This window comes from Piliocolobus tephrosceles, unplaced genomic scaffold (genome assembly GCF_002776525.5).
Source record: "Piliocolobus tephrosceles isolate RC106 unplaced genomic scaffold, ASM277652v3 unscaffolded_30617, whole genome shotgun sequence".
Classification (NCBI taxonomy): Eukaryota; Metazoa; Chordata; class Mammalia; order Primates; family Cercopithecidae; genus Piliocolobus; species Piliocolobus tephrosceles.
In genome coordinates, this window is record NW_022313885.1 from 1 (window position 1) to 7486 (window position 7486).

Genomic DNA, 7486 nt, shown 5'->3' on the forward strand with positions numbered 1-7486 from the left:
TCTGCCTGGAGATGCTGCCGATCTGTAACCCTAGACCCAACCCTGTGCTCACAGAAGCATGTGCTGTATTGACTCAAGTTTTAATGGATTTAGGGCTGTGCAGGATGTGCCTTAGCCAGGTGCTATCTGGGCTCTGCATACCTGCTCCTGAGGGGCCTGTGCCTGACTGCCCCAGGGAGCCACATCCTCACACCTGCCCCTTTGGCCTACACCCCAGGGGACCGGCTGAAAGAGCGCGTGGCCTACTACCGGCTGGCCGCCCGGCTGGGCCATGGCAAGCTGGCGGAGCACTTCTACCTCAAGGCCCTGTAGCTCTGCAACTCGCCACTGGAGTTCGACGAGGAGACCCTCTACTACGTGAAGGTGTACCTGGTGCTTGGTGACATCATCGTCTACGACCTGAAGGTTGGTGGGGAGGGACAGGGCTGAAGGTGGGTGGGGAGGGGCAGGGCTCTTAGTGTTCCCGGCCCCCTTGGAGTGGGATCTCCACCCAGACCCCAGGGGTCTGGGTTCCAGCATTCCTTAGGAATGCCCCAGTGGCTTCCCTGGAGCTCTGCACCCAGCTAGAGGAGCCGGCAAGGTTAGCGGAGACAACCCAGCTCCCAAGCTGGCCAGGCCCCCCCTCAAGAACTCAGTCTCAACCAGGGTGGCTGACACATGAGCGGGCAACGGTGGCTTCTGGGTAAAGAAGGGGGATTGTAGTCAGGGGGACCCTCCTGGAGAAGGTGACACCAAACTGAGTCTTGGCAGTCAAGTGTCAAGTTACATTTAACAAAGAAAACAGGGTCGGGAGAAGGACATTTTGGAGGACGGCATCATCCTCACATTGAATCCACGATGGAAGATCCAACCCAAATCCCAGTGCCTCCTCTAGGAAGCCTGCCCAGGGTGCCAGCCTGCACTGAGCAACTCCTTCCTGGAGTCCCGACACACCTGGAATCTTCACATCACCCAGGAAGGGTGGGGTGGGACCAGTGTCTTACCATCGGGTTCACAGACAAGGGAACCCCAGCTGACGGCAGGTGCAGTGGGGCCGGGCCCCGGCCAGCCAGGCTGACATCTTGCTGGGTCAGGTCTGTCTCGAGGGGAGGTGCTGTGCTCCCTCTGCCCCCATCCCTGCAGGGCTGGAGAGCTGGGACTAGCAGACTCAGACCTGGGGTGTCTCCACCCTCTGCCCAGCAGGCACCAGCTCCTCCTCCGCATCGCACCGGCACCGTGTCAGTGCTCCTTATGGGCTGAGGGGCCAGGGCGCTCCAGTCCAGGGACCGAGATCTTGGGGGCCTTAGAACAACATGAGGAGCTGGGGCAGCCCTAAGACCCCTCCCCGTATCCCTCACCGCAGGCCTGGGGCTGCCCGGGAGGCCCCCGCCCATTGCTGGCGACACCTGGTGGTCAGAAGCGGTCCCTGTGGCATCCCAAGTCCCAGCCAGACAGGGAGGTGCCAGGTGTCAGGCCCAGAGGGACGCTGCTCACCGCTCAGGGGCTCGCCTGGGACCAAGGGACAGGCCTCCCAGAAGTGGCCCTTTATCTCTCTTGGTCAGGCCTGCCGCCCACTCCGCCTGCCCAGGAGGAAGGAAACGGCCAAGTAGTACCTGAGAGGCCAAAGTCCGTGGTTGGGGTCGAGGGGCAGAGGCCTCCTTCACCTCCTTCTCAAGCACAGCTCTCTGGGCCTCCTCGTGACGGTGCTGTCAGCCCAGGCCAGCTTCCCACAGGGAGGCCCCCTCGGAATTCCTCAAGGGCGGCTGTCTTTCCAAGGCCACACCCTCCTCCTTGTATAGGAGGCTCTGGACCTGGAGCCCAGAGGAGTGGGAGAGAAAGCTGGGCTGGATGGGGCCTGGAAGGCTGGCGGAGAGGCAGCGGTAAATGGGCATCCTTGCCGATTGCCTCTAAAATACTGTCCCCTTTAGTCTACACGTGAGAGTGAGCCCTGGAATAGGGTGGATTAGGTGTGTCCTGGCTCAGCCTGCCACTCACTAGCTGCTGCACACACTACAGGCACGTGGAAATGCACACGCAAATGCACACAGACACAGGCACACGCACATACAGGCGCGCACACACAGACACACAGGCACACGTGCACACAGGCACACTCACAGTCAGGTGCACAAACAGGTGCACGCACACACACAGGCACACACACAGGCACACAAACACGCACACGCACAGGCACACGCAGAGACATATGCTTTTGCTGGCTGCTTCCTGTGTAGTTAGGAAGCCCCCACCCCTTCAGGATGCCCTTGCCTCCCACCCCCGGCGGAGTCAGGGGCCTCCTGGGCCCCCACAGGCTCCTGGGCTTCCCTCTGCCACAGCCCGGGCCACCTTTGTGGTCAGTGTTCAGTCCCAGGTCCCTCAGACTGGGAGCAAGGATGTTAGGCTCAGCCATGCACCCAGCACAGAGTCCAGTGTTCGGCTGGGCTGGGGGGCATTGGGTCAGCAGTTGCGGTGAGTCGGGACCTTCTCACACCCCTGCTCCATGTGTGCCACAAAATCCCAGGGTGGCTGTACGGTTCCTACTTTATTGGGAGTAATATCATCCATTCACCCCCTGGATAAGAGGAACCATATCACTGAAGAGCTGTCCACCCCCTTTGATACTGTCAGCCATGTCATCTTCTTCCTGCCTGGATATTAGGAACGATCCCCCGGGGTTGGGGGCGGTGTACACACACTGCGATATCGAAAGTAAAATCAGCCGCTTTCCCGCTGGATATTAGGAGCTATATCACAGGTGTGTGTGCACCTTCTGGGATATTGGGAGTACTATCAGCTGGGATTTTGTCCTTAATAACCACAGGGGAGAGATGATATTACTACCAATATTGCAAGGGGTGTACACCTCTCCTGTGATATTGTTTCTTATATCCAGGAAAGGAGAAGATTGTCTTAGTACCAATATCGAAGGGATGGACAGCCCCCATGGGATATTGTTCTAAAGATACAAGTTGAAAGAGGATGAGATTCCATCCAATATAACAAGGGGTGTATACCCCGCCTGTGATATGAGTCGTAAAACCTAGAAGAAGAGAGAATGACATTGCTTCTAAAAACACACGTGGTGTACACCCACCCTGTGATATTGTTCCTGTCATGTAAAGGAAGAGATGATGATACTACTCCCATTACGGGAGAAGGTACACACCCCCCTGTGATATTGTTCCTCATAACTTGTGGGGGAGAGCGTGATATTACTTCCAATATGACAGTGGCTTGACACCCAGTCTGTGATATTGCTCCTAATTTCCAGTAGGTAAAGTATGATGTTCCTGCCGAGAGAGTAGTAGGTGCACAGCCACCCTGTGATGTGTCTCCGAATATTCAGGGAAACACAGGAGGACATTATCCCAAATCTCCCAAAAGGTATACACCTATTGTGTGATATGGTTCCTAATATCCGGAGGTGCAGAGATTGGTGTTCGTTCTCCTGTCGCAGGCTGTGTACACGCATCCAGTGAAATTGTTCCTAATATCCTGAACAAAAGAGACTGCTAATAATGGACACACATTGCAGGGGGGAGTAACTGGCTCTTACGATCCACATCGCAGGGGGTGAGGCAATCCCCACGATATGGGGAGTAATAGCAACCCCCTCTCCCCCCAGGCTATTACGATCCACATCGCAGGGCAGTTCAGGACACCAGCCCTGCCCCAACCTTGACCCAGACAGTGGGTATCATGGGACCACCTCAGGGTGGGTGGCAGCTCAGCTCGAAGGTATCCCTGCTGCCAAAGACCAACTGTTCCTGCTAGTTTGAATCTGGCCACAGGGTCTCTGTTGGTGAGACAGGTGACCATGAGGCAGACACCCTGAAATCTAGCACGACAGAGCTCAACGCCCCCATGAGAGGCACCATGGCACGCAGACTTTGCAGACATACTAGCGAAGGCCACAGCAGGTCCTGAGTGAGGAACAAGCTGACCAAGATCCTGGGGTCCTGCCACACAACCTTTAAACCAGGGACTGGAAACTGTTTCCCTAAAGAGCCAAGAATCAGTATTTTCAGCTTTGCCAACTGATCTTTGTCTCAAGGACGCAACTCTGCCAAGGCTGCACCACAGCAGCCTTCTGCAGGTGGCCTGTGAAGAGATAGGCATGACTGCACCCCCATCAAACTTTACTTATGGACGTGGAAACTTCTCAGTGTCACGAAGTGTTAGTTTTTTATTTGTTCAACCATTTGGAAACATAAAATCCATTCTTGATTCACGGGCCACAAGAGCAGGCAGGGACTGGCTGCCCCTGGCTGACCTCTGGAATGAGCTTAGAGAAGGAAAGGACAGGCTGCACCACTGTAGCCTCCTCACAGTAGATTCGCTGCAGGAGGGTCCTTCTTAGCAGCCACTTCTCATCCTTCATCTAGGCTTCAGATGCAGTTCAGATGGAGAAAGAGAGAACAGAACTGGCCTCAGCAACAAGGAGGAAGGAGATGCAGGGTCAAGTAGCCACGTGGATCCATCACACTCAACATTCACACCAAGCGGAGCAGAGGCAGGACCAGCCCGGGGGCGCCAAAGTGGAGGCTCTCTGGGATGGGGGACCTCTAGCTGGGCAAGATTCTCTACCTAAAACTCATATAGAAGATCTACGGAGTAGTTAAAGAAAACACACTAAGAAAGAGCCCAGCCGGGCGCGGTGGCTCAAGCCTGTAATCCCAGCACTTTGGGAGGCTGAGATGGGTGGATCACAAGGTCAGGAGATCGAGACCATCCTGGCTAACACGGTGAAACGCCATCTCTACTATAAATACAAAAAACTAGCTGGGCGAGGTGGCAGGCGCCTGTAGTCCCAGCTACTCCGGAGGCTGAGGCAGGAGAATGGCGTAAACCCGGGAGGCGGAGCTTGCAGTGAGCTGAGATCTGGCCACTGCACTCCAGCTCGGGCGACAGAGCAAGACTCCGTCTCAAAAAAAAAAAAAAAAAGAAAAGAAAAAAGAAAGAGCCCACGATAAAAACAGCACACCAAGTTTGGCCAACCGGCTCTCACAAGCCAGTAGGTAAGAAAGCCCAGGAGAGCCCACCAGAGGAGCTGGGGGTGGGTTCCTGCCTGCAGGGCGTCTGGGACACCCCATTCCCACAGACGAGGACCCATGTTTTGGGGAGGAAGCTGTCAGAGTCACCAGTGAGCTGTTCAGAGCTGGAGCCACTGAGCAGGTGAGGAGCCCTGGCCACGTCCCCGTGCGGGCTGAGAAGCTGGGGTGGGGGTACACCTCCAGGGGCACATGCAAACAGGGGACCACGGGCCCTCCTCCTGCCCAGAGGATGCTCAGTTCCCAAGGGACCACCAAAGTCTGGAACCCAGGGACACACCCCCTGACCCACATGCCCAGGCCTCCTGGACCAGGCAATGTCCAGTACAGGCAGGCCGTCTGGGCTTGGGGCCAGGACAGGGGTGGACGGTCCTGCTAGACAGGCCTCCTTCTCCCTACCAGCTGGGCTGGTTGCACTGTAGTTTTGTTCTGGCAACATTGCTGCCCACTTTGGCCACACCAGTCCCCGGCTCCCTGGCTAGGCCCAGTGCTGTCCAACCCACCTACACAGGCCCCACACACCCAGTGTCCACCAGGCTCCCGTCAGCCAGGAGGACCCATGCTCACTCCCTGAAGTGTCCATGGGAACCTGCATCCCACAGGGACCCACAGCTCAGGGCCAACCTCCACGGGGGCCTCTTGGTTGTGGTGGCAGGGGCGGGGGCGAGTTGACCTCCAGCCCTCCCATCCTGGCCACTGTGTTTTATGGGGATCATTCAGTCCTGGGAGCTTCCTGGGGACCCCAGAAGGAAGAGAACAGGGTGGTCACGGTAGCCTCAGCCCCAGGTTCTGGGTCCAAGTGCAACAGTCTTCCGGTTCTGGTTTGATCTGGGTGCTAACAACAGGTCAAGTCATTCACACAAGGATTGGCTTCAATATAATGCATCAAGGGACTGTGGAGGACACAGATCAGCCTCCAGGCCGGTTACACCTGGTGACTTAGCCAGTGCAGGCAGGGGAGTGGAAAAGCTGACCCGTGACCTCCCCACCTACCCTGCCCACCAGATGCCAGGAGCGGCCAGGGATCCCTGACTTCAGGCAGAGGCAGGCAGCACAGTTGCTGCCTCCTTTAATCCCATCCCAGGGCCCACAGTGCTTGGAGAAACCTGGCAGGGGCTGAGTTGGGAGAATCAGGCAGAGAGATGCCACTAGGGCACAGGGCCTGCTTACCCTGGGGAGGTGGCAAGGAGACATATAGTAGCCAAGCCTCCGCAGGCACCACCCTGCTGCCAGGCACGTGTGGTGCCCATACCCACCCCAATGGCTGCAGGAAGGTTCTCCATCAACAAAAGGGGACGACGCACCCACACCCACACCCACATAGGCATTGGTGCCCACACACATCAGAGAAGAAAATTATGTCCCCTTCCTCCCCATGGTGGGTCCAAAATTACCCGCTCCTGCCAACACTCCCTCCGCCAACTCCACAAGCTGCTGACCTCCACACCAGTGCCATGCCACGTGCCAGGAACAGCTCAACGGTACATCCCAAAGGGTGCTATCCTGGAGCGGCTGTGCTGGGCAAATGACACATTTCCTAGTCACAGAGGTTTTCTTTCTTTACTGCTCACCGGCCCTGTGCCTTGGTTTCCCCCACTGTGGCACAGTAAGGAAATCTCATCTTGAAGGCTGGGAACCCAGAAATGTCACCACACCTGGTGAAATGGGGGGTGAAACTCCCTGCCTTGGACTTCTTGCTCCAGGACTGAAGTCCCTTGGGACATGGCCAGGCCAGCATCCTGGGGAGGGCTGCATTCCTTGCCTGGGGGACCTTGGTCCCAGTTAGGGATCACTGGGGTTGAGGCCCCTAATGGATTGGGGGAGGCATAGGGTAGAATGGAGGTAGCCCCATTATACGGGCCTGTGTAGACCTCAGAAAACAAGCATTGAGTTCAGACTCTTGTCTGAAGCTGGCCACCTGTACGTATTTGGGCTTTGGGGTGTGATGAGGGCCCGGGGTCAGGGAACAAAGTGTTCTGGTTTGGACACGCAGGGGGTTCTCTGCAGCTCTCTCAGATACAGGGTATGTTGCTAAGTATATGCTTTTAAAAACCCTAGGAGGAGTGGGCACCCAGAAGGGGCCCTGAAGTCAAGGGCATCGTCCAACCTTTCTACCTCCCCAGCTGAAGACAGGCTGGAGGACAATTCTCCAGAGTTTCATAACAAAGAAGAGAAAAAAGAAATCAAAAAGACCTGGAGGATAGGTAAGCTAATGAGAGCTGACTGGGTTTACCTGCCTAATTCTCAAAACAAGCCTTCCCTGTCTGTCCTCTGGGCCAGGTGAGGAAACAGGTCACAGTAGGACATTAAGACCCTGGACAGGCAGCTGGCAGCCTGGAGTCCAGGACGTGCAAACACATTTTGACTAAGGCACATCCTGCACAGCCCTAAATCCATTAAAACTTGAGTCAATACAGCACATGCTTCTGTGGGCACAGGGTTGGGTCTAGGGTTAT

The 7486-nt window shown here is 56.2% G+C and overlaps 1 long non-coding RNA gene across 1 annotated transcript; it reads left to right on the forward strand.

Moving 5' to 3' along the window:
- The first annotated feature begins 272 nt into the window (after window positions 1–272).
- Window positions 273–7220, forward strand: LOC113222337. Its single transcript, XR_003308348.1, has 2 exons — window positions 273–405; window positions 7089–7220. It is a non-coding gene; the product is annotated as an uncharacterized LOC113222337 (long non-coding RNA).
- The last annotated feature ends 266 nt before the right edge of the window (window positions 7221–7486 follow it).